The following is a 25,006-nucleotide window of genomic DNA, read 5'->3' on the forward strand; positions in this document are numbered from 1 at the left end:
GACTGATGCTGAAGCTGAAACTCCAATACTTTGGCAACCTGATGTGAAGAGCTGACTCATTCGAAAAGACTCTGATGCTGGGAAGGATTGGGGGCGGGAGGAGAAGGGGACTACAGAGGATGAGATGGTTGGATGGCATCACTGACTCAATGGACATGGGTTTGGGTAAACTCCGGGAGTTGGTGATGGACAGGGAGGCCTGGCGTGCTGCAATTCATGGGGTCGCAAAGAGTCGGACACGACTGAGTGACTGAACTGAACTGAACTGAACTGAATGTCAATAAATATGCGGGGTCTGAGAGTTTACTCTCCTTGAATGCTAAGAAGTTAACCTGACATATTTCCATGGATGTTGTCAGAAGTCACAAAAAATTCTTTGGAGAAAACCAAAAGACTATTACTCATGGATATAAAGAACTATGTGAAGTTCACATTTGTATCACTTTTTTCCTTTAACCCCAAATCCCCCGGGGGTGAAATGAAGTGGTCCAAATATGAACTATGCCAGCAGTGGGTCTGAATCATTGCTAAGGAACTCTAAAGGACCTCAAGTAAATCTGTCCTTTGCCTGGGAAGGAGACACTATCTTTATTATCTTGGACAGTAAAAAATAAACAAAAAATGTCCTTTCTCTGAAAGTAAATGCTACCTCTATCTTCCGAGGCTGTTTGCTACAAAAGTATCCTTCAGAATGTAGTCTGGAACCAAGCCTTACACTAGGCAGGTGGAGAATTAACATGAGTAATTTATAGTCTTTTTTCTCAAAGAGCTAACTGACTAGAGACGGAGAACCAACATTAAGTTGTTTTACATCAATAAAATAAGTGTTAAACAGAACACTGTGAATTAAGAGATACATCCTGACATGTAAAGTCAGGGAAGACTTTAGACAAGAGAACACTCTGGGCTGCCTGTTAGGAACAAAGCAGAAATAACTAGGAAGAAACATGAGGGCCAAGATGACAGAACAGGAAGAGTCTGATTTTAATATACTACGGATTCTGTTTCTAACCAGTTCTATGGCTTAGAGCAGTGTGACATTTAAGTCAACACGCACATGCCTTGTAAAAACAGTTTTAAAAAAAAAAAAAAAATGAACTCCCTGTTTATTGTATTACAATGTGAATCACAAAGGAAAAGTGCTTACAAAAGCTATAGCACTAGGAGATCACCTTCTTGATAAACTCATCACCATTTGCTTTCAGCATCACACTGTGGAGTGTCAATGTTATAAACTAAATATTTGTATCCCCCTCAAAATCCATAAGTTGAGGCTCTAACCCCCAATGTGGTAGTATTTGGAGGTGGAATTCGCTTAGATTAGGTCACAAGAGTGGGACTTCACAATGGGATGAGCACCCTTAAAGAAGAAGTTGCTGTGAAAATGCTGCAGTCAATATGCCAGAAAATTTGGAAAACTCAGCAGCGGCCACAGGACTGGAAAAGGTCAGTTTTCATCCCAATGCCAAAGAAGGGCAATGCCAAAGAATGTTGAAATTACCATTCAGTTGCACTGATTTCATATGCCTCCAAGGTAATGCTCAAAATCCTTCAAGCTAGGCTTCAACAGTATGTCAGTCAAGAACTTCCAGATGTACAAGCTGGATTTAGAAAAGTCAGAGGAACCACAGACCAAATTGCCAACATCTGCCAGATCATAGAAAAAGCAAGAGAATTTCAGAAAAACGTCTACTTCTGCTTCATTGACTATGCAGAAGCCTTGGACTGTGTGGATCACAACAAACTGTTAAGAATTCTTCAAAAGATGGGAATCCCAGACCACCTGACCTGCCTCCTGAGAAACCTGTATTCAGGTCAAGAAGCAACAGTTAAAACCAAATATGGAACAACGGACTGGTTCCAAATTGAGAAAAAAGTATGTCAAGGCTGTATATCGTCACCCTGCTTATTTAACTTATATGCAGAGTACATCATGAGAAACGCTGGGCTGGAGGAAGCACAAACTGGAATGAAGGTTGCTGGGAAAAATATCAATAACCTCAGTTATGCAGATGACATGACTCTTATGGCAGAAAGCAAAGAAGAACTAAAGAGCCTCTTGATGAAGATTGAAGAGGACGGTGAAAAAGCTGCTTAAAATTCAACATTCAGAAAATGAAGATCATGGCATCTGGTCCCATCACTTCACAGCAAATAGATGGAGAAGCAGTGGAAACAGTGAGAGACTTTATTTTCTTGGGTTCCAAAATCACTGTGGATAGTGATTGCAGCCATGAAATTAAAAGATGTTTGCTCCTTGGAAGACAAGCTGTGACAAACCTAGATAGTGTATTAAAAGGCAGAGACATCACTTTGCCAACAAAGGTCTGTATAGTCAAAGCTATGGTTTTTCCAGCAGTCATGTATGGATGTGAGAGTTGAACCATAAAGAATGCTGAGCACCGAAGAATGGATGCTTTTGAACTGTTGTGTTGGAGAAGACTCTTGAGAGTCCCTTGGACTGCAAGGAGATCAAACCAGTTCATCCTAAAGGAAATCAGTCCTGAATATTCATTGGAATGGACTGATACTGAAGCTGAATCTCCAATTCTTTGACCACCTGATGCGAAGAACTGACTCATTGGAAAAGACCCTGATGCTGGGAAAGACTGAAGGCAGGAGGAGAAGGGGACGACAGAGGATGAGATGGTTGGATGGCATCACCGACTCGATGGACATGAGTTTGAGCAAACTCTGTGACAGTGAAGGGCTGGGAACTGCCATGCACCATCCATGGGGTCTCAAAGAGTCAGACACGACTGAGTGACTCAACAAGAACAAAGGAGAAGAAGGCAGAGATCTCTCTCTCTCTCTAAGTACAAGCACTGAGGAAAGCCATATGAGGCCAGAGCAAGAAGCTGGCTCCCTATAAACCAGGAACATGGCCCTCACCAAGAACTAGACTTGTCAGCATCTTGTTCTTGGACTCCCCAGGCTCTAGAAATAGGAGAAACGAATGTCCATTGTTTACGCCAGAGGCCAGTCTATGGTATTTTGTTACAGCAACCTGAGCTGATCAAGACAGCCAATACGTTTGTTTAATAAGGGCACTGAAACAATATGTGAATCCTGACTAACTTCGTGAAAATGTTTAAGGGTTTATTTAATGTAATGATTCTCATACTTGGTTCAACACTTTGTCATAAAGTACATTTAACACTCTTCCTTATTTAAGTATTTAATCTTGATTCAATTTTGAAAAATAAATTCTATACTTCACCTGACATGAGACTAGTTTGCAATGTATTGCAACTACTTTTTCATTTCTAGTGAATTCTACTACAAAGGTGAAGCACTTAATCTTTAAAATATCTTTGGATGTCCTGACACTGAAGGCACTAGATAAGTGTAGGTTACTGTTCTTGATATTAATATTTATGCTATGATACTAAGTAGGAGAAAGTATCATTTTAAAAATTCATTGTAAGCCTGCTATCATTGAGATCAAGAATGATGGTTCAAAGTAATAATTCATGGCTCCTTTCTATGCGCAAATAGAAAATTTGAAAGTCAAGTCTAATTAGAATTTAGAATCATCATTCCTACAAACGATCCATAAACTGAGCTGTGATTGTTTTTTTCCTTTCTTGGCAGTTCTGTTCTGCTACAGGTTTATTTCCCTCATGACATTTTTATCTTACTTAGGGAAGTTTTCTCTGAATCAATCCTAATCGGGTCTAAATTCTACTTGGCAGCATATTGTGTGTTCAATTTGAGATGGACAGAGGGGAGAAGACTCGTTTCTAATAGAACAGACACCTGCCGGTCAGTTACCTAATTATAACTATCACAAGGTTCTAGCCCTGAAGAAATTCTTCTGTATAGTCTATAAATTCAAAAAAATTTTTGTAAGAGAATGATGTTCAAATAATTTTTAATAGTAACATTTAAATCACTTTAAATGACACATTTACCACCAAAGGTTGTCTTTTCTTTTTTCTTTTACTATTCTTTGTAGATTTCTAGTGCTAATGACTTCCCCTGAACATCATCCATTTCATCTATTTTGTAAAAGGTTTATGCAAATACAGAGATTGCTTATGTACCCCTTTTACCTTTAGGGAAAAGCTTCTGCTCTTTTAAAAATCTTTAATTGTTCTATCATCTTCTTTTCAACAAAGCCCATTAAATATACATAAATCAGTTTGAGGGTAGAAAGGAATTTTGAATACATAAGATGCAATGTGACATTTTACAGTTAATTTGGGTTTTAATTTACCTTCATTATGTAAGAAAAGAGAGAGAGAAAAGAAAATGACACTCTAGGCCTGATATTCAGTTCAGAAGCAAACAGTAAGGCAATTATTGGATCTCATTCTTACAGAATTCTGAGCAGATATATAAACTCTGTGACACCATAAGCAATCTGTTATAATATTAAACACAAGAGGCATGATATACTTTAGCAATTATAAATTTCCCCCCATCCTGAAGAGGAAAAAAAAAAGTCTTTCTTATATTAAACACAAAGGAAAGCAAGGAATATCTGTGCATAATTAGAGGAAAAGTTGCCATCTATAAGAAAATTAGCAGATCCTCTCTAAGTTTTACTTTAAATGATAATAGATTCATAAGAAGTTACAAAGCCAGTAAAAACAGGTCTTGTGTACGCTTTAAACTCTTTTTTGCTAATGGTTACATCTTCCATAGTCATAATACATTATACATTACATTATAATACATTATCAAAACCAGAAAATTGATGTAGGTACAATCTATGTTTAAAGTTTTATGCCATTTATCAAATGTAGACTCATGGACCCTAAATACAATCAAGACACAACTCTGTTCCATCTCCATTAATACTTCCCTAGTTCTACTCCACTCTACCCACATTCACCTCATTCCCTCTCACCATATGTAGTGAGCTAAATGACATTCCCCCAACATCTGTTTCTTCCCAGAACCTAAGAATATGGGCTTATCTGGATACCAGGTCTCTGCAAGAAGAATTAGTTAAAGATTAGGAGATGAATCCATCCTATATTTAGAGTGAAACCTAAGTCCAGTGATTCATGTCCTCATGAGAAAGGGACACACAAAAGCACGGAGAAGTCACATGAGAACAGAGACTGGAAGCCAAGGAACCCCAAGGGTTGATGGCAGCCACCAGAAGCCAGGAGAAGCAGGAAGCAATGACTCTCAGAGGCTCCAGAGTAAATCCTGATGGCACTGTGATTGCAGACTTCTAATCTCTAGAACTGTAAGCATCAATTTGTTTTAAGCACCTGGTTTGTACTTAATAAATCATTCTTAAATTTTGACTACAACTGATTGTTCTCCATGTCTACAATTTGGTCATTTAGAGAACGCTATATAAATAAAATCAAACACTATGTGAACTTTTGAAATGGGCTACCTCACTCGGAGCAATAATTTTGAGATCCATGCAAGTTGTTTCATTTTTATCATGGAAGAGTAGTCACAGCGTAGCTGTGGCAGAGGCTTAATCATTCACCTACTCAGAGACATTTTGACTGCTTCAAGATTTTGGCTATTGCAAACAGAGCTGCTCTGAACATTCATGGATAGGCTATTATGTGCTTGAATTTCTCAGGAATAATTGTTCAGGAGCATGAGCTGGGTCATATGGTAAGTGTATGTTTCTATATATTTTTTTAAATTGAAAATTATTTTTCAGAATGACTATACCATTTCACTTTCTAACCAACAATATATTAAAGAGCCAGTTTCTCTACATCGTTGCCAGCAGGTGGTACTGCCATAATGTTTTGTTTTAATGGTTGCAATATATGTGTAATGGTATCTCTTTGTGGACCTTAATTTGCATTTCTCTAATGGCTAGTAATGCTGAATATCCTTTCGTGTGCTTATTTTCCATCTGCATATCCTCTTCAGTAACATCTCAAATCCTTTGCCCATTATCCAATGAACTGACTTTGTTTTTATGTCTTCTTGTTTTTCCTATTTTTGTTTGTTCTTGGAGAGTCATAACAAAGGTGGAGAGAAAAGATTAGACCAGATCCTCAGAACCTGAGGCCATTTCAGTGGTGACTTCTCTGGATTTTCTTTTGTCTCACTTACATCAGATTAACTGGTTGGGTTCTGGTGAAGGCATCAAACCAGAAATGTTAGTGTTGTTGTTGTTCAGTTGCTCAGTCATGTTTGACTCTTTGTGACCCCCTGAACTGCAGCACGCCAGGCTTCCCTCTCTTTCACCATCTCCTGGAGCTCGCTCAAACTCATGTCCACTGAGTCAGTGATGCCATCCAACCATCTCATCCTCTGTCGTCCCCTTCTCCTCCTGCATTCAACCTTTCCCAGCATCAGGGCGTTTTCCAATGAGTCAGCTCTTTGCATAAGGAGGCCAAAGTATTGGAGCTTCAGCTTTAGCATCGGTCCCTCCAATGAATATTCAGGATTGATTTTCTTTAGGATGGACTGGTTTGATCTCCTTGCAGTCCAAGGGACTCTCAAGAGTCTTCTCCAACACCACAATTCAAAAGCATAAATTCTTTGGTACTCAGCCTTCTATATGGTCCAACTCTCACATCCATACATGACTACTGGAAAAACCATAGCTTTGACTATATGGACCTTTGTTGGCAAAGTAATGTCTCAGCTTTTTAATATGCTGTCTAGGTGAATGTAGACCAAAAAACAAAACAAAAGCAAAACAAGCCAGACAACAAGAAAATCTCTCTAGTACAAGGGCCATAAGATGGGAAGGCTAGCAACACAGAAAACTTTAAACAATAAGCATTCTACTTCAGGGATGTACCAAAGAAAAAACTGTGACCCCATACAAGTCCTCCAGAAACTCCAAGTGTAAAGTCCAGACATGCACACTAATCGGACAGTAATGGCTCACTCCAAATTTCTGCCAGGGTGGTGTCACAGTGTGGAGTTGAAACTCTCATCCCAAATGGGTGGCAATGAGCTCCCTCTGTGAAGTCAGTGGAGACCACCTTGGGAGCTCATACGTCTAACCCCACGCATCAGCAAGGAGGTGTCCTTCCTTATTTCAAAAGGGCCATTTCAGGGGAGGCCTAGGGAAAATCGGGGTTTCCACCAGTGCTCAGCAGTAATGAGGTAATGTCCTCTCCTCACAGAGGACACTATTAACGGTCATCTAGCAGGAAGCCTGGATTAGCAAATCAGCATGGTAACCTATCCAGCCACCTGCCAGCTGTGAGAAAGAGGAATCTTTTTATTTTTAATCAATGGCAGAAATTTAATAATTTAACTACATTTAAAACGTGTTTTATTTGGGCTTGTACCCACTTCCAAAAGCTAGTAAGATCTTAAAGGCTGCATCCTTATCTCATACACTTTATAATAGACAGATGGGTAAATTGAGCCATAAACTACCAGATTGCCCCATAGTTTTTTTTTTTCCACTTACGGTAATATACATGTTTGAGAATCTTTCTCTGCCCGATCCTGGATGTCGAGGAAGGGAGACAGGAACCCGCGATTCTAACCACATCCAGTAGTGAGAAACTGTCCTTGCTTTCCTTTACTTGGAGTTGTATCACAAAGAGTCTGCTAAAACACAGGATTTAAATGATATCTACAGTCCACATATAATGCTTCAAATGTAGAAGTTTGACACAAAAAAAATGATCACTCATCATCCCGAGAACAAGGGAGATTTCCAACCTCAGTGAGTAAAAATAATCAACAACTGGCAACCAGATGGCACCAATAAGAGAACTGACAAGGGTTTTAAAACAGCCATCAGGAAGATGCTTCAACAAGTAATTACAAACATCCTTGAAACAAACGAAGAACAGAAAACCTCCACAGAAAACTGAAGGTAGAAACAAGATGCAAGCAGAAACTTTACAGTGAAAATTACAGTGACCAGAATTTTAAAACTCGATGAATGCACTCAGCATCAGAAAGGACAAGAAAGATGAAAAAATTAATGAACTTGAGATAAAACAATAAAAGTATCCAACTTGAACAACTGAGAATGTAGATTAAAAAAAAAAGATGAACAGAGACTCAGGGACATGTGAGAATATAACAAAAGATCTACCATTCATATTATCAGAGTTCCAGAAGAGTAAGAGAAAGATAATGCACTTGAAAAATATTTGAAGAAATAATGGTTGAAAATTTCCCAATCTTGGAAAAATTAAAAATAATCTATACATTCAATAGCAGAGAGAACCCTAAAGGATATGAAAACAGTATGTCAAAGGAATTTTACCCTTCATTCATGTTCACTGCAATCTTATTTACAATAGCCAAGATATTGAAACAGCCAAAATGTCCATCAGTGGATAAATGGTTAAAGAACACACATACACACTCACACACACACACATATATATATACATCTATGCACACAATGGAATGTATGTGCCTATATACAAACATATACACAAACACAACAGAATAGAATTCAGCCATGAGAAAGAAGGAAATCTTGTCATTTGCAAGAACATGTATAGGCTTAATGAGTGAAATAACTGAAAGAAGACAGACCAAAAAAAAGAACCCAAATACTATATGATATTACTTATATGTAGAATTTTTAAAAAGCTGAATGCATAGAAACAGAATGGTGGTTGTGAGGGGAAGGGGAGGTTAGAGAGAGATTGGAAAAGGCTACCAAACAAAACAAAGAGGATGAAAGGAGTAAATTAAGATATTCTCAGATGAAGAACACCTAGGAGAAATGCTGGCCTGGTGACCTATACTGAAAAATGTCTTAAAGAGATTCTCTAAACAAAAAGGAAATAATACAAGTATAAAACTTGGGAAAAATAGAAAAAATAAGGAAAAGAGCAAAGCATGCAGAAATACAAGAGACATTCCTCCTTACTTTGAGGTTTCTAAATTATGCTTGATGACTGAAGCAAAAATTACAACTCTTCAACATATATCTCAATGTATATAAATAAAATATTTAAGACAATTATATTGTAGATGGTGAAGGATAAAAGGACATAAGAAAGGAAAAATCTGTATGCTTCACTTGAACTTTTAAAATACTGACTCCAGTGACTTGGGATAAGCAGCCATGAAAAAAAAAATTATATATATATATACATATACATATATACACATATAAACTCCAGTATTCTTGCCTGGAAAATCCTATGAACAGAGGAGCCTGGTGGTATATAGCCCATGAGATCACAAAAAAAATCAGACACAACATAACAACTAAACAACAAAAACATATATAGAGTGAAAGTGCCAGTTGTTCAGTCGTATCCAACTCTTTGCAACCCCATGGACTGTATAGTCCATGGAATTCTCCAGGCCAGAATACTGGAGTGGGCAGCCTTTCCCTTCTCCAGGGGATCTTCCCAACCCAGGGATTGAACCCAGGTCTCCCGTATTGCAGGTGGATTCTTTACCAGCTGAGCCACAAGGGAAGCCCAAGAATACTGGAGTGGTAGCCTATCCCTTCTCCAGGGGATCTTCCCAACCCAGGAATCCAACTGGGGTGTTCTACATTGCAGGTGGGTTCTTTACCAACTGAGCTATGAGGGAAGCCCTTATATAAAGAGAGATATACATTAAAATACTATGGACCAAAATGAAAAAATCAAAATGGAATTCTAAACATGTTCCACAAACATAAAAGGATGTAGGGGGAAAAAAAAAACAGAGAAAAACAAAACACAAAGAGAACAAACAGAAAATAAAATAAAATAGCAGATTTAGGTACTGTGTTATCCTGTGCTTAGTCACTCAGATGTATCTGACTCTTTGCGACGCCGTGGACTGTAGCTCGCCAGTTACCTCTGTCTATGAGGATTCTCCGGGCAAGAACACTGGAGTGGGTTGTCATGCCCTCCTCCAGGGGATCTTCCCAACCCACAGATCAAACCCAGGTCTCTCTCATTGCAGTGGACTCTTTATCATCTGAGACACCAGGGAAGCCCAAGAATATTGGAGTGAGTAACCTATCCTTTCTCCAGGGCACCTTCCCAACCCAGGAATTGAACCAAGGTTTCCTGTACTGCACATAGATTCTTTACCAGGTGAGCTACCAGGGAAGCCCAATTAGGCCCTATCCTATCAAAATTATATTAAAATAAACCATGTAAAACAAAAGACAGAGATATGCAAAACTGATTCTTAAAAATCACCCAACTATACGGTGTCTACAAGAAATTCTCTTCAAATATAATGATAGATGTAGGCTGAGACAGGTTAAAAATAGAAAGATGGGAAAAGCTATACCAGGAAAGCATTAATCAAATAAAGCAGGAATGGGTATATTTTTAAGAGAGAATAGTCTATTTCCAAACAAAGAAATCTAGTAGGACAGACAGGCATTAATAGTAAAAGTGTCAGTCCACATAAGCAATCACAAATGTGCATTCAGTACTGAAAAATATATAAAGCAAAACTCACAAAACTCAGAGGAGAAATAAACAATTCCACAGTTATATTTGGAGGCTTTAAAACCCTTATCTCAATAATTGTTAGAACAACAGACAGAAAATCAGCAAGGATATAGACTATCTCAACAATATCATGAACCAGCAAGATTAAATCATATTTATAGAACACTTGAATAAACAACACAATGCTACATATGCTTTGCAAGAATCCAAGACATAAATATCAAGATAAACTGAGCTCTAAAGCAAACCTCAACAAATTTCAACGAATTAAAGTCACATAGAATGTATTCTCTGGCCACAGTGAAGTCAAACTTGAAAGAGATAACAGGAAAATCTCCAGTTGCTTGGAAACTAAACAACACACACCTACAGAACTAAAGAGTCAAAGATAAAGTCTAAAGGAAAACGTTTTAAAAATATACGGAACTCAAAGAAAATGGAAAATAATATTTCTCAGAGGCAGCTAAAATAATTCTGAGAGAGAAATCTATAGCATTAAATGCTTTCATTAGAAAACAAAAAGTTAAAACATCTAATCCACTCATAAACTAGAAAAAGAAGAGTAAATTAAAAATACAAAGCAAGCATAAAGAAGGCAACAATAATAGTAAGAGCAGAAAGCAATGAAACTGCAAAGGAAAGAGTAATAAAGAAAATCAATAGAACAGAGGATTACCACTACAGACCCTACACACAACAAAAGCACACGATAATATACAAACAAATACTCACAACTGACAACTTAACCATAATGGACCAATTTCTGGAAAAGTACAAACTACCACAATGCACCCAATTTGAAATAGATGATTTGAAGGTACTATAACTATTCAGGAAATTGAAATTTTACTTTAAACACTCAAAAAGAAACCTCCAGGTCCAGATAATTTCACTCACAAATTCCACCAAAGATTTAAAGAATTGCATAAATTCTACACAATCTTTTCAAAAACAACAGGAAACACTTTCCTATTTTTAAGCCAGTATTATTTATCAAAGTCTAAAAAAGCCAACACAAAAAGAAAAGTACAGCCCACATCTCTCATTAACCAAGATTAAAAATTCTCAAAATATTAGCAAATATAATTCAGAAATATGTTTTAAAAGTACACATGATGACCAAGTGGGTTTTATTGCAGATATACAAAACTAGTCCAAAGTTACAAAATTAATGTAATCCATTATGTTTACATTATATACACGCTGTTTGTAATGGTGTGTGTGTGTGTGCTAAGTCATGTTCAACTCTTTGCAAACCCATGGACTGCAGCTGCCCAACTCCAGGCCAAGCAAGAATACTAGAGTGGGTTTCCATTTCTTACTCTACAGGATCTTCCCAATCTAGGGATTGAACCCCTGTATTCTGAGTCTACTGCAATGGCAGGTGGATTCTTTACCACTGAACAACCTGGGAAGCCCTGCAAACCATAATATCAACAGGCAAAAGGAGAAAAATAACATGACAATATCAGGTGATGTACACAAAGCATTTGGAAAATATCAACATCTATTCTTGATAACTCAGAGAAATAAGGATATAGAGGAACTGTTACACACTGATAACAAACACCTACCAACACCCCCCCCCAAAAAAAAACCAAAAAAAAAAAAAAATAGCAAATATCACACTTAAAATTTTCCACAAATCATCAGGAAGAAAGCAAGTGCCCACAATCACCACTTGTCTTTAAGATAGTTTTGGGAATTCAAACAATAAGCCTAGAAAATAAAGTACAATAAGCCTAGAAAAGGAAATAACATGCCAACAAATGAGAGAAGATGAAATAAACCCCATCTTCAATTTGCAGACGATACAATCTATGTAGAAAGTTCCAAAGAATCTACAAACAAACTCCTAGCATTAATAAGTATTCAGAAAAATCTGTGGTATACAAGATCAACATACCAAAATCTGCTGAATTTCCAGATCCTATAAATGAATATTTAATGAGTGAAATAATGAAAAAAAAAAATGCAACACCTTCATCACTGAGTGCAGAAGGGTAAGAAGCAGACTGAAGCATTCTGAGCGTAGAGGGTAAGTCCCAGCACACCCACGGTCCCTTGAAGGGGCTTTCTAGAGATACCAGCGTGAGCGCCAGCGTCTTAGCTGGAGGTGGTGCCTTCCAGAGCTCCCTGCAACTGACCGTGGGGTGCGTCAGTGCGCTGCGTGGGAGGGCAGGTGTTCTCATCAGCGGGAGCAATCCTCGGATTCCCTTGGGGCAGCCAGGTGGAGCTGGTCGTGGTGCTGCTGTGAGGTCTGAGGGGGAGTTGGGCACTCAGCGGCCTGCTGGCATCCACGATCTTAAAAATATATTATCATTTAAAATAATTCAAAAAATATGAAATATTTCTGTGTAAATTTAGCAAAACACATGCAGGACAGCATATTGAAAATTATAAAATACTAATGAAATAAGATCTAAATAATTTGAGAGAAAAATCATGTAAATGGGTTGAAAGAGAACATAGTAAGAAAGTTAATTCTCAAATGATAAAATTTGAATGTAATTCCTATCAAAATTCCACCATTTTTGTAGATATGGTCTGTTGTTGTTGTTTAGCAGATAAGCCCTGTCAGAATGTTTTGCAGCCCCATGGACTGTAGTCTGCCAGACTCTTCTGTCCATGGGATTTTTCCAGCAAGAATAGTGGAGTGGGGAGGATTTTCTTCTCCAAGGGATCTTCTTGACCCAAGGATGAAACCCACGTCTGTATCACAGACGGATTCTTTACTACTGAGCTACCAGGGAAGCCCAGATATAGCATAGATCATTCTAAAATTCATATGGAAATGTAAGCAAAGTAGAATAGCAAGACAATTTTGAAAAGGAAGAATAAATTAACAAGATTATTGTATCTGATCCCAAGACTTATAAAGCCACAATAATCAGGACCATGGTATTGGTGGAGGGACAGAAAGGTAGATGAGGGGAACAGAATGGTTGGATGGCATCACCAACTCGATGGACATGAGTTTAAACAAGCTTTGGGAGATGGTGATGGACAGGGAAGCCTGGTGTGCTACAGTCCATGGGGTTGCAAAGAGTTGGACATGACTGAGCGACTGAACTGAACTGAAATGTGGTCAGTTGATTTCTGACAAAGATACATGTGCAATTTAATGAAAAGGAAAAGAAAGAAAGAAAAGCATTTTTCAACAAATAATGCTGGAGTAATTAGCTATCCATAGGCAAAAAAGGACCTCAAAATGCATTATAGATTCAAATGCACAAAACAAAACTTTGAAACTTATGGAAGATAACATAGGAGAAAATCTCCTGGATCCAGGGCTTGGAGAACAGTTCTTAGTACATCAAAGGACTGATACATAAAAGAAAAAAAATCATTAAATTGAACTGCATCAAAACATTTTTTCTGCAAAAGACCAAATTAAGAGATTAAAAGACAAGCTATGGACATGGAGAAAATACTTGCAAACCTTGTGTGTAACAAAAGGCTCATCTCGAATACATAAATAATTTAGACCCTAGTTTCTCTCATTTTATAGTATACTATGTTCTAAATCTTCGTTGAAATTAATCAGCTAATTAGATCATGCCTCATGCAAACATGCTATTTTTATTTATACTATATTTATATGAGTGCCATGGAGGTGAAATTCAGGAAGAAGTGACGTCCAGAAGATGAATATATTTTAGCAAATAGGTGAAAGAATCATTTGTGTAACTAAAGTGTTAAGCAAGTATCTTTAGTCCAACAGTTTGGGCGTGTTGTGTCTCAATATACCTGGCGCGTCACTACGTTTAAAGGCTGCACACGCATTTACTGTTCCTTTTCTTACAGCACCTAAACTGATAGAATCTTTGTCTTGTGCATTTCATTTCTCCCCATTCAAGCCTCGAGTCTTTGAGACAGCGGCTTGTTGCACAACTTAGATTTATTTTGCCTGAGAATCTAGCAGGCTTCTATTATATGAAGTTTTAGAATAGGCAGAAACAATCTATGGTTAGAGAAAGCAGATCCTTAGCAGTTTAGGGCCACAGTTTAGGAAGGACTGATTGCGAAGGCCACTGAAGGAAGGGGATGACGTTCTTTTATGATGTTGTTGTGGTTAAAGGACTGTTATGTATTCGTCAGCACTTATCAAGTGCTTACTGCTGATGCTGTATCAAGTTTTGGGCTTTCAAGTAAGTTTGAAGACTCATTCACCTCCCCTCAACGCTGGGAAACGTGCAACTGCAGTTTCTTTTCTTTTTTCTTTTTGGTCCTTGCCAATATTTTTATTTAACACAGGTTCAGAGCGGGTATTTTACAAGTCAATAGCTTATAGGGTAATTGTCTCTTAATAAGCCGATAAAGAAATAACACACTCCAAACAACCGATGTATTAATTACCCTATTGTTCTAGGCAAGAGGAGATGACAGAAACAAAGTCCAAGTTGAGTTGAGGTGTACCTTTTGTACAAGGTTGGTTTCTCAGGTGAGTTGGCGTCACCAACCCAGAGCTGACTGAGCTGCTAGAACAATAGTAAAGTTCCTTGTTGCTACAGCATGTTGCTAGGGAACCAAGTTGCTGGCGTTGGCAGGCAGGCCTGACAGCTCTGAGGGTTATCACTCCAGGTACCGTTGTAGGCCTGTGGCACTGCCTAGAAGGAGTGCCTCACCAGGGCAGGAATATATGTCCCTTCTCTTCTTGAGACCGCTGCATTCACCTGCAGTTCTTTTGATCTTGGGTAATTATCATTCATAGGGCCTTTCTAGGCCCTTCTGAAGTTCCACTCTCACCGCACCTGATCCATGTTCTTTGCTGATATCTTTGGTGATATCTCTATTCTCCAGACAGGGCCTTTGAATTCTTTTAGGTAATTGGTGAGAAGGCTAAAGACTTTCTGAGTCTTTGGGGCTTGATTGTTTTCAGCTTGAAATTATCTTTGTGCATGATGAAACCTATTCATATTTTATGGGAAGAGGAGAAAATTTTAAACACAAACTTTTTCTTTGCCCTTTTGGGCCTCCTCTCTCCCGTTTAGTGTGCACTAATGCCTCCAAAATAATGTTCCTTCTTAATCTTGTTGTTCAGTCACTAAATCGAGTCCAACTCTTTGTGACCCCGTGGACTGCAGCATGGCAGGCTTCCCTGTCTTCACTATCTCCTGGAGTTTGCTCAAATTCATGTCCATTGACTTCTAACTGGCAGGATGGTCCTTAGACCTTTGTAGAAGGCTGTCTCTTGGGTTATAATCCTCAAGTTCGCTTAAATAAAACTTTCCATTTCTAAAATCAACTAGTGATAATTTTTCATTGACATGTCAAAGAGATACATTTTGAGGTGGCAAATTTTGTTCCCTACAAAAGTAACATAAATTGACCCTCAATAGAGAACTGATGAATTAAATATGCTACCTCCACAATGACCTACTCTGCTGTTGTAATTTTAAATTAAATATTGGAATATCAACAGCTATTAAAAAAAAGCATTTGTAACTTTAACTCTGTTTACTGTAAAGTGACAAAAATACTCTTATTCAATCCCCTGTTGTATTTCTAAAGTTTCCTTTTATTAAAAGATATCTTTAATAAACATACTTTTCAAAAATGTATCATATACCTTTTTATTTTTTCGAGAAATTATTAGGCATATATAATTGGATGAAAGGATAAAAGCAACTTTATAGTTTTGATGCATATATTTGAATTTTCCTCATTAAAAGTTCTCTCTTTTCACACTCTCATCAAAAATGTCTGGAAATGCCAGTTTTATAGCATTTTTACAGATACTGGTATAATTACTGAGTTTGAATATTTTCAGGCATGATGGATAAAAAAATGATATTTTACAGTTCTCATTTAGCTTTTTTTGTTGTCTAGAAAAATAAAGTTTCAAAATTCTCTTTCAATATTAACACTTAGTTTTTAATTTCTATCTGTGATCTTGGCCTGTCTCACAATTCAGGTATTCAAGTTGTGCTTATTTCAGATTCTATAAATATCTTTAATAGTGCAAGTATTTATCTGTCAAGTATGTTGCAAATTTATCCCAGTATATTATTTTCATTTATGAGCTGCTTCTTTCTAAAATTATATTTTGTGAGTAATGCAAATGAACTCTGTAATGTAAAGAATCATTATATAAGTATACAAACACAATATATAATCCAAAACAGATAAAGTGCAAATAATATGAGGCAAAAAATTATGTTCATTATACACATTAACTTGAAATTCATATGATTGACTTGTTTCCAGTTTGGATTTATGTATGAAAAATATCTTTCTTTATAAATGTAAAACTACTCTGGACATATTGACCACTGGAACACATAAACATCAACTTGCAACTCTACAAACAAGGTGTTCATTAAACATGTAATTCTAAATTTTCTGTACATAAAAGCATATGTGATGTTTTACTTTCCAGAATACATCTAATATTAGCCTATGATTTGATTTAAACATTTAAAAATATTGACCAAAGGAAAGTCTTCCAGTGGCAGACATGCTAATTTATAAGGTTTTGCCTTGTTTTTGACTCTTCCAGATGTTGCCTCCATTTTAAAATTCAAATATTTCTTCAAATTGGACTTTGTTAAATTGCTACAAGTATTCTACATATGCTAAAATAAAAGCAGCATTTGGAGGTAATTTGAGTTAGATTAATTCTTGGAATTAGAATGAACACAGTAACTCAATAATTATTACATGTTTTTGTTAGATGGAAACCATCTACCTTTTGGCATTATAGTATTTAGGACAGATTTATTGATTATACTTGAATTTGTGGAACACTATGTCAGGAAGGAATTCTCCTCTATCTCTCTGGTTTCTTCTGGTAGGTCTAAGAATTAATTTGACATAAGACAGCTTAATAAGAGTAAAGCAAACAAAACATTTAATATCACGCATACTCAGGAAATCTGACTTGGAAGGACAGTGGGATTTGATTACAGAACTTCCACAGGACTGGGGGAAACAGAGACACTTGGAGAGCACAAACAAAACCTTGTGTGAACCCAGGGGAGAGGAGCAGTGATCCACAGGAGACGGAACCAGAGCTGCCTGTGCACGTCTGAGGGCCTCCTGCAGAGTCGTGGGCCAGCAGTGGCCTGCCGTGGGGACAGAGGCACTGACATCAGCAGTCCTGGGAGCCATGTATTGGCATCAGTCCTTTTAGAGGTCAAGTTAAATAAGTAGGGTGACAATATACAGCCTTGATATACTCCTTTCCCAATTTGGAACCAGTCTGTTGTTCCATGTCTTGTTCTAACTGTTGCTTCTGGACCTGCATACAGAATTCTCAGGAGCAGGTTAGGTTGTCTGGTATTTCCATCACTTGAAGAATTTTCCAGTTTGTTGTGATCCACACAGTCAAATGCTTTAGCATAGTCAATGAAGCAGAAGTAATGTTTTTCTGGAATTCTCTTGCTTTTTCTAAGATACATCGGATGTTGCCAATTTGATCTCTGGTTCTTCTGCCTTTTCTAAATCCAGCTTGATCATCTGAAAGTTCTCAGTTCATGTACTGTTGAAGCCTAGCTTGGAGCATTTTGAGCATTACTTGGCTAGCATGTGAGATGAGTAAAACTGTATGAAATGAGTGCAACTGTGTGGTAGTTTGAACTTTCTTTGGCATTGCCTTTTTTGAAATTGGAATGAAAACTGACATTTTTCAGTCCTGTGGCCACTGCTGAGTTTTCCAAATTTGCTGGCATACTGAGTGCAGCATTTTAAGAGCATCATCCTTTAGGATTTGAAATAGCTCAACTGGTATTCCATCACCTCCACTAGCTTTGTTCAGAGTGATGCTTCCTAAGTCCCACTTGACTTCGCACTCCAGGATATCTGTCTCTAGGTGAGGAATCACACCATCGTGGTTATCTGAGTCATTAAGATTTTTTTGTATAGTTCTTCTGTGTACTCTTTCCAACTCTTCTCAATATCTTCTGCTTCTGTTAGGTCCATACCATTTCTGGTTTTTGTCCTTTATTGAGCCCATCTTTGCTTGAAATGTTCCCTTGGTATCTCTGATTTTCCTGAAGAGATCTCTAGTCTTTCCTGTTCTATTGTTTTCTCTATTATTTGTGTTGATCAGTTCAGAAGGCATTCTTCTCAGTCCTTGCTCTTTTTTGGAACTCTGCTTTCAAATGGCTATATCTTTCCTTTTCTCTTTTGCCTTTCACTTCTCTTCTTTTCTCAGCTATTTGTAAGGGCTCCTCAGACAACCATCTTGCCTTTTTGCATTTCTTTTTCTCCGGGATGGTCTTGATTGCTGACTCCTATACAGTGTCATGAACCTCTGTCCATAGTCCTTTAGGCACTCTGTCTGTCAGGTCTAATCCCTTGAATCTGTTTGTCATTTCCACTGTATAATTGTAAGGGATTTGATTTAGGTCATATCTGAATGGTCTAGTGTTTTTCCCTACTTTCTTTAATTTCAGTCTGAATTTGGCAATGAGGAGTTCATGATCTGAGCCATAGTCAGCTCCTGGTCTAGTGTTTTCTGACTGTATAGAGCTTCTCCATCTTCGGCTACAAAGAATATAATCAATCTGATTTCAGCGTTGACCATCTAGTGTGATGTCCATGTGTAGAGTTGTCTCTTGTGTTGTTTGAAGAGGGTGTTTGCTATGACCTGTGGGTTCTCTTGGCAAAACTCTGTTAGCCTTTGCCCTACTTCATTTTGTACTCCAAGGCCAACTTGCCTGTTACTCCAGATGTCTCTTGAATTCCTACTTTTGGATTCCAGTCCCCTATGATGAAAAGGACATCTTTTTTTTGGTTTTAGTTCTAGAAGGTCCTGTAGGTCCTCATAGAACTGTTCTCTCTTTCAGTTTCTTTGGCATTAGCAGTTGGGGCATAGACTTGGATTATGGTGATATTGAATGGTTTGCCTTGGAAACGAATAGAGATCATTCTGTTGTTTTGGAGATTGCAACCAAGTACTGCATTTTGGACCCTTTTTTAACTATAAGGGCTACTCCATTTCTTCTAAGGGATTCTTGCCCATAGTAGTACTAATATAATTTATGAACTATTTTTGGCTATTTTAGTTAGGGAAATATTCTGCATCATTCTAACCACTATCATGTTCAGAATATCTAATACATCACAGTAGTTTAAAGATAATTTTATTGAATTCTAATTGTTTAACTTCATGTGTACACTGAATATAGTCATGATAAACTGATCTCTTCTAAAAAGCCTAATGCATTGGGCCTTTAGTAATTCTCAATATGTATAGATAGACTCTACCAAGTACCCTTAATGCTATTATTTTCATTAACAGAAGTCAATCTACAAACCTTTCGTTGTTTACTAGTTGACCCACTCTTTCAAGTGTTGCCATTATTCTTGGGATGTTAGAGAAGAATCTATCATTAGCTCTATGATGGGATTATGGTTATAGATAAATTCAGTAATTAAAGACTGCTGTTCATGAAACACAGTATGAGCACCCCTAGATCCGAAATATCAGACTGGGGTTATATCACACATATCTGTCTGTGAGTTATCATTGATAAATTTATATTAGAACCCAGTCAAAAAATAACTATAAACCTCCAATGGGAAAGAATGTTACAATATAGTTCAGGGTTTTGAGTTTTTTTTAATGGTATCCATGGCAATGATCATCTAGGCATCCTGAACTGCTAAAATTAAAAGCAAAACTGCTTTTCTAGGTAGATGGCCCATAGATTTTTATCAAATTATTTTAGAGAACTTTGATCCAAAAAGAAGAATATATTTATTGTAACACACACACACACATTCTCTCTCTCTCCCCATCCGCATCTCTTTCCTTCTGTCTGTCCTTCTCCTTTTCTCTTTGAGTAACCTGAAGTCCAGAGGGGTCAGTGAACTGGCCTCTAAATGCACTTTTCCTTGTCACACAGTTAAACAGAGCTGGGGCCAGAACTGTGTTCTTCTGGTTTTCCTGTCCAATTCTTATTTCCATTATACTCATGGTCTTTTCTCCCTTACCAATAATTTGAAAGCATGAGTCTTACATTACATTATGTAACCTACTAGTGCATTATTGAATATGCATTATCAAACAAATTAAGTCCAGGGAGTTATATCCTCTCTGGTACTTATATATGCATTGTATCATTTTGCTTAGTTAAGATCTGAACAAACTAAGATTCTTTTTTTTCTCTGACTCCAAGGTAGAATTCTTAGAGATAAGAATGTCTTTCCCACTTATTTGATTGGATGTCTGACAGGCTTTGGTAATTGAAACTAATTGAATCATTAACCTACATATATCAAATAGTGCTTTAATGATAGTTACATTAGAACTTGATGAATAGTTATTAGATGTCAACCTTATGCTTCTTACTCTCAAAGACCTGTCTTCAAGTAAACAGTAGGCTCAAGTTTGGGAAATATTATTCCCCAATGTCTTTACAAATTCCCAACATATCATTATTTATCACAATATTATATTCCTTCATTGGTTGTAATTTATTGTACCAGCCACATTGCATCAGGACTTTGAAATTATTAACTCATTCAAATTATCAATTCATTTTAAATAGCATTACTTTCCAAAATATTTTTATCATTCCAATGCATTTTTCATTATACTTGCTTACTGAAAACTGAAGTTTTTAAGCATACAACTAGGTAGTATTTAGATCAGATGCCCCTCCTTTAGATATATTGTTTCTTTCCAAAATTATGTAGCACTGACAAAAGTCATATAAGCGTCAATATAATTGGAATTATATACTTAGAATGGAGGAATTGGGCAGAGAAATATGTATTTTGGGCCTTACTATACTATTAATTTCTGATATCTTTTGTAGATTCTATTGCAAAGTTATTTTTTAAATGTGCAGCATTTTCACAGAATTATAATTCAGAGATTCTGCTTGCATATTATGCTATTATTTCATAACATAAATGGGAGACAAGAACAGAAATGGAGCCAAGAACAAAAAAAAATGAAAGAAAGAAGCCTTAGAAATTTCAGCATGGTAAATAATTCATATCATGGCAGATTACATTAGCAAATATTTAAGTTGCATTAAAGAAAACATATTTTTCTCAAGATCTACTCCTTCAGAAAATTCAAAGTAAATAAAATTGCAAATAATAAAATTTCAATGTTATAAACTATAGTTCTCACCACACACATGAAAAAAAAGTAAGCAGGTGTGGTGATAGATAAGCTAGCTTGATTAGAGGCATCATTTCACAATGTATATGTATTCAAACTATCACTTTGTACACATTAAATATATATAATGATTATTTGTCAATCATACATCAATAAAGCTACAAATAAATACAAATAAATGAATTGAGTGCTGATTGACCTAAAAAAAAAAGGTTTAGAATGTTCTTATTTGATTAACTAAGCTTAAAAAGATTAATTTGCAAAGATAAGGACTTACTGCTTTCCATATATCAATTACAAACAGGAGGATAAAGAATAGAGAAAAATAACTATACCCAAGACAATGTGAAGATTCAGTGCAATCTTTATAAAATTATCAATGGCATTTTTCACAAAACTATATATTTTGTTTTTTAATTTCTATGGAAACACAAAAGACTCCAACTAGCCAAAGCAATCCTGAGAAAGAAAAATGGAGCTGAAAGAATCAGGCTCCCAGATTTCAGCCTATACCACAAAGCTACAGTCATCAAATCAGCATGGTACTGGTGTAAAAACAAATACAGATCAATGGAAAAGGACAGGAAGCCCAGAGATAAACCCACGTATCTGTGGTTACCTGATCCATGACAACGGAGGCAAGAATGTACAATGGAAAAAAAGAGTCTCTTCAATAAGTGGTGTTGGGAAAACTGGACAGGTACATGTAAAAGAATGAAATTAAAACACTATTTAACAGCATGTACAAAAATAAACTCAAAATGGATTAAAGACCTAAATGTACAACCAGATACTCTAAAACTCTTAGAGGAAAACATAGGCAAGACACTCTTTGACATAATTTGCAGAAATATCTTCTCTGACATAAGTTGCAGAGATATCTTTCCTAGAGTAAGGGAAATAAAAACACAAATAAATAAATGGGGCTCAATTAAAGTTAAAAGCTTTTGCATAGCAAAGAAAATCTTAAACAAAATGAAAAGACAAGCTACAGTATAGGAGAAAATATTTGGAAACAATGCAACTGACAAGGGATCAACTTCCAAAATATACAAACAGCTCATACAGCTCAATATAAAAAAAATAATAATAATTCAATGAAAAAATGAACAGAAGATCTAAACAGATATCTCTCTAAAGAAGACATAACCAATGGTTAAAATGGAAAGATGCTCAATATCACTAATTATTAGAGAAATGCAAATCAAAAGTACAGAGGTATCACCTTATGTTGGTCAGAATGGCCATCAGCAAAAATTTTACAAATAATAAATGCTGGAGATGGTATGGAGAAAAGGGAACCCTCCTTTCCTATCAGTTGGAATGCAAATTGGTACAGTCACTATGAAGAACAGCATGGAGATTCCTTAAATAACTAAAAATACAACTGCCATATAATCTAATAATACCACTGCAAGGCATATATCCTGGGAAAACCATAATTTGAAAAGATACATACACCCTGATGTTCCTTGCAGCAGTATTTACAACAGCCAAGACACAGAAGCAACCTAAACTTCCATCAAAGATGAAAGGATAAAGAAAATGTAATATATATATATATTTATGTGTACATACACACATATATATAAATACATAGACTATTGCTCAACTATAAAAAGACTGAAATAATGCCACTTGCATAATATGAACTGACCCAGAGATTATCATACTTATGAAGAAAGCCAGACAAATATCCTACGACATTGCTTACATGCAGAATTTTTTAAAAATACACACAAAAGCCTGTATCACCAAAACAGAAAGAGAGTCTCAGATATAGAAAACAAAGTTTTGGTTAGCAAAGGGGAAAGTGGGTGGGGGGAGGGATAAATTAGAAGGCTGGGATTGACTGACACATACTATTATGTATAAAATGGACAAGGACTCTAGCATAAGGGACTACAGTCAAGATTTGGTGATAATTTATAAGGGAAAAGAACCTATGATTTCATATAATCTCTATCCCTTTATTAATTGTGTTGAAACTTCTTTTGTGACTCAACCTGTGAGGTTTCCTGGAGAATGTTCCATGTGTACTTGAGAAGAATATGTGTTCTGCTGTTTGTTTGAGTGCTCTGTATATATCTGTTAAGGTCAACTAATATACTGTGTCATTTAAGGCCAATGTTTTCTTGTTGATTTTCTGTCTGGATGACCCATCCACTGACATAAGGGGTGCTAACCTCTATTACGATTCTCTGACTATTACTGTCAATATCTCCCTTTATTTCTGTTTCTATTTCAACTCTGCATTTAAGTGGTCCTATGTTGCCTACATGGATATTTACAAGTATGTTACATCTCTTGTTGGATTGATCCCTTTTTTATTAAAACAGTTTAACATTTCTTGTAAGGCTAATTTAGCAGTGATGAACTCTAGCTTTTGCTTGTTTGGGAAACTCTTTCTCTCCTTCAATTCTGAATGATAACCTTGCTGGGTAGAGTATTCTTGGTTGTAAGGTTTCCTCATTTGACTATATAGTTTGACTATATTCTGCCAGTCATTTGGGGACAATAAGGTTTCTGTTGGAAAATCAGCTGACAGTCTTATGGGGGTTCCCTTGTAGATAACTGTTTTTCTCTTGCTGCTTTTAAGATTCACTTTTTGCCATTAACTCTTAACATTTTAATTATAATTTCCTTTAGTGTGGGTCTCTTTCAGTTCATCATTGGGACTCTCCATGATACCTGGACTTGGATGTCAGTTTCCTTCACCAGGTTAGGAAAGTTTTCAGCCATTGTGTCTTCAGATAGGTTTTCTGCCTTTCTCTCTCTCTCTCTCTTCTTCCAGGACCTCTGTAATGTAAGTGTTGGTACACCTGATGTTGTCCCAGAGGTCACTCAGACTCTCCTAACTGTATTTTTATTCTTTTATTTTTGCTATGCCAACTGAGTGATTTCCACTACACTGTTTTCCAGATCACTGCTCTGTTCTTCTGCATGCTTTGATCTACTGTTGATTCCCTCTAGTGTATTTTTCTTTTTTTTTTTTTTTTTTTTTTTTATAAATTTATTTATTTTAGTTGGGGGCTAATTACTTTACAATATTGTAATAGTTTTTGCCATACATTGACATGAATCAGCCATGGGTTTACATGTGTTCCCCTTCCCGGACCCCCCACCCACCTCCCTCCCCATCCCATCCTTCTGGATCATCCCATTGCCCCGGCCCTGAGCCCTTGTCACATGCATCGAACATGGAATGGTGTTCTGTTTCACATACGATAATATACATGTTTCAGTGCTATTCTCCCAGAACGTCCCACCCTCACCTTCTCCCTCAGAGTCCATAAAATTGTTCCATGCATCTGTGTCTCTTATTCTGTCTCACATATAGGGTTATCGTTACCATCTTTCAAATTCCATATATATGCATTAGTATACTGTATTGTTGTTTTTCTTTCTGGCTTACTTCACTCTGTATAATGGGCTAGTGTATTTTTCATTTCAGTTATTGTATTCTTCATTTTTGAGTTTTAAAAAATATTTTCTACCTCTTGCTGATACTCTACGTTCATCTAATCCTCTCTCAAGTTCACTAAGCATTTTTATGACTATTACTTTGAACACTTTATGTTGAAAA

The 25,006-nt window shown here is 36.7% G+C and overlaps 1 long non-coding RNA gene and 1 pseudogene across 1 annotated transcript in view; both read right to left on the bottom strand.

Annotated features, from left to right (window-relative positions):
* LOC145509415 (myotilin-like) overlaps positions 1–14,123 on the bottom strand; it is a 71,224-nt pseudogene extending 57,101 nt beyond the window's left edge.
* LOC145509651 (uncharacterized) overlaps positions 1–25,006 on the bottom strand; it is a 579,505-nt gene that overhangs the window by 174,927 nt on the left and 379,572 nt on the right. The window lies entirely within an intron of this gene.

Source organism: Giraffa tippelskirchi, chromosome 6, assembly GCF_054371585.1.
Source record: "Giraffa tippelskirchi isolate mGirTip1 chromosome 6, T2T-mGirTip1v1.2.pri, whole genome shotgun sequence".
Taxonomy (NCBI): Eukaryota; Metazoa; Chordata; class Mammalia; order Artiodactyla; family Giraffidae; genus Giraffa; species Giraffa tippelskirchi.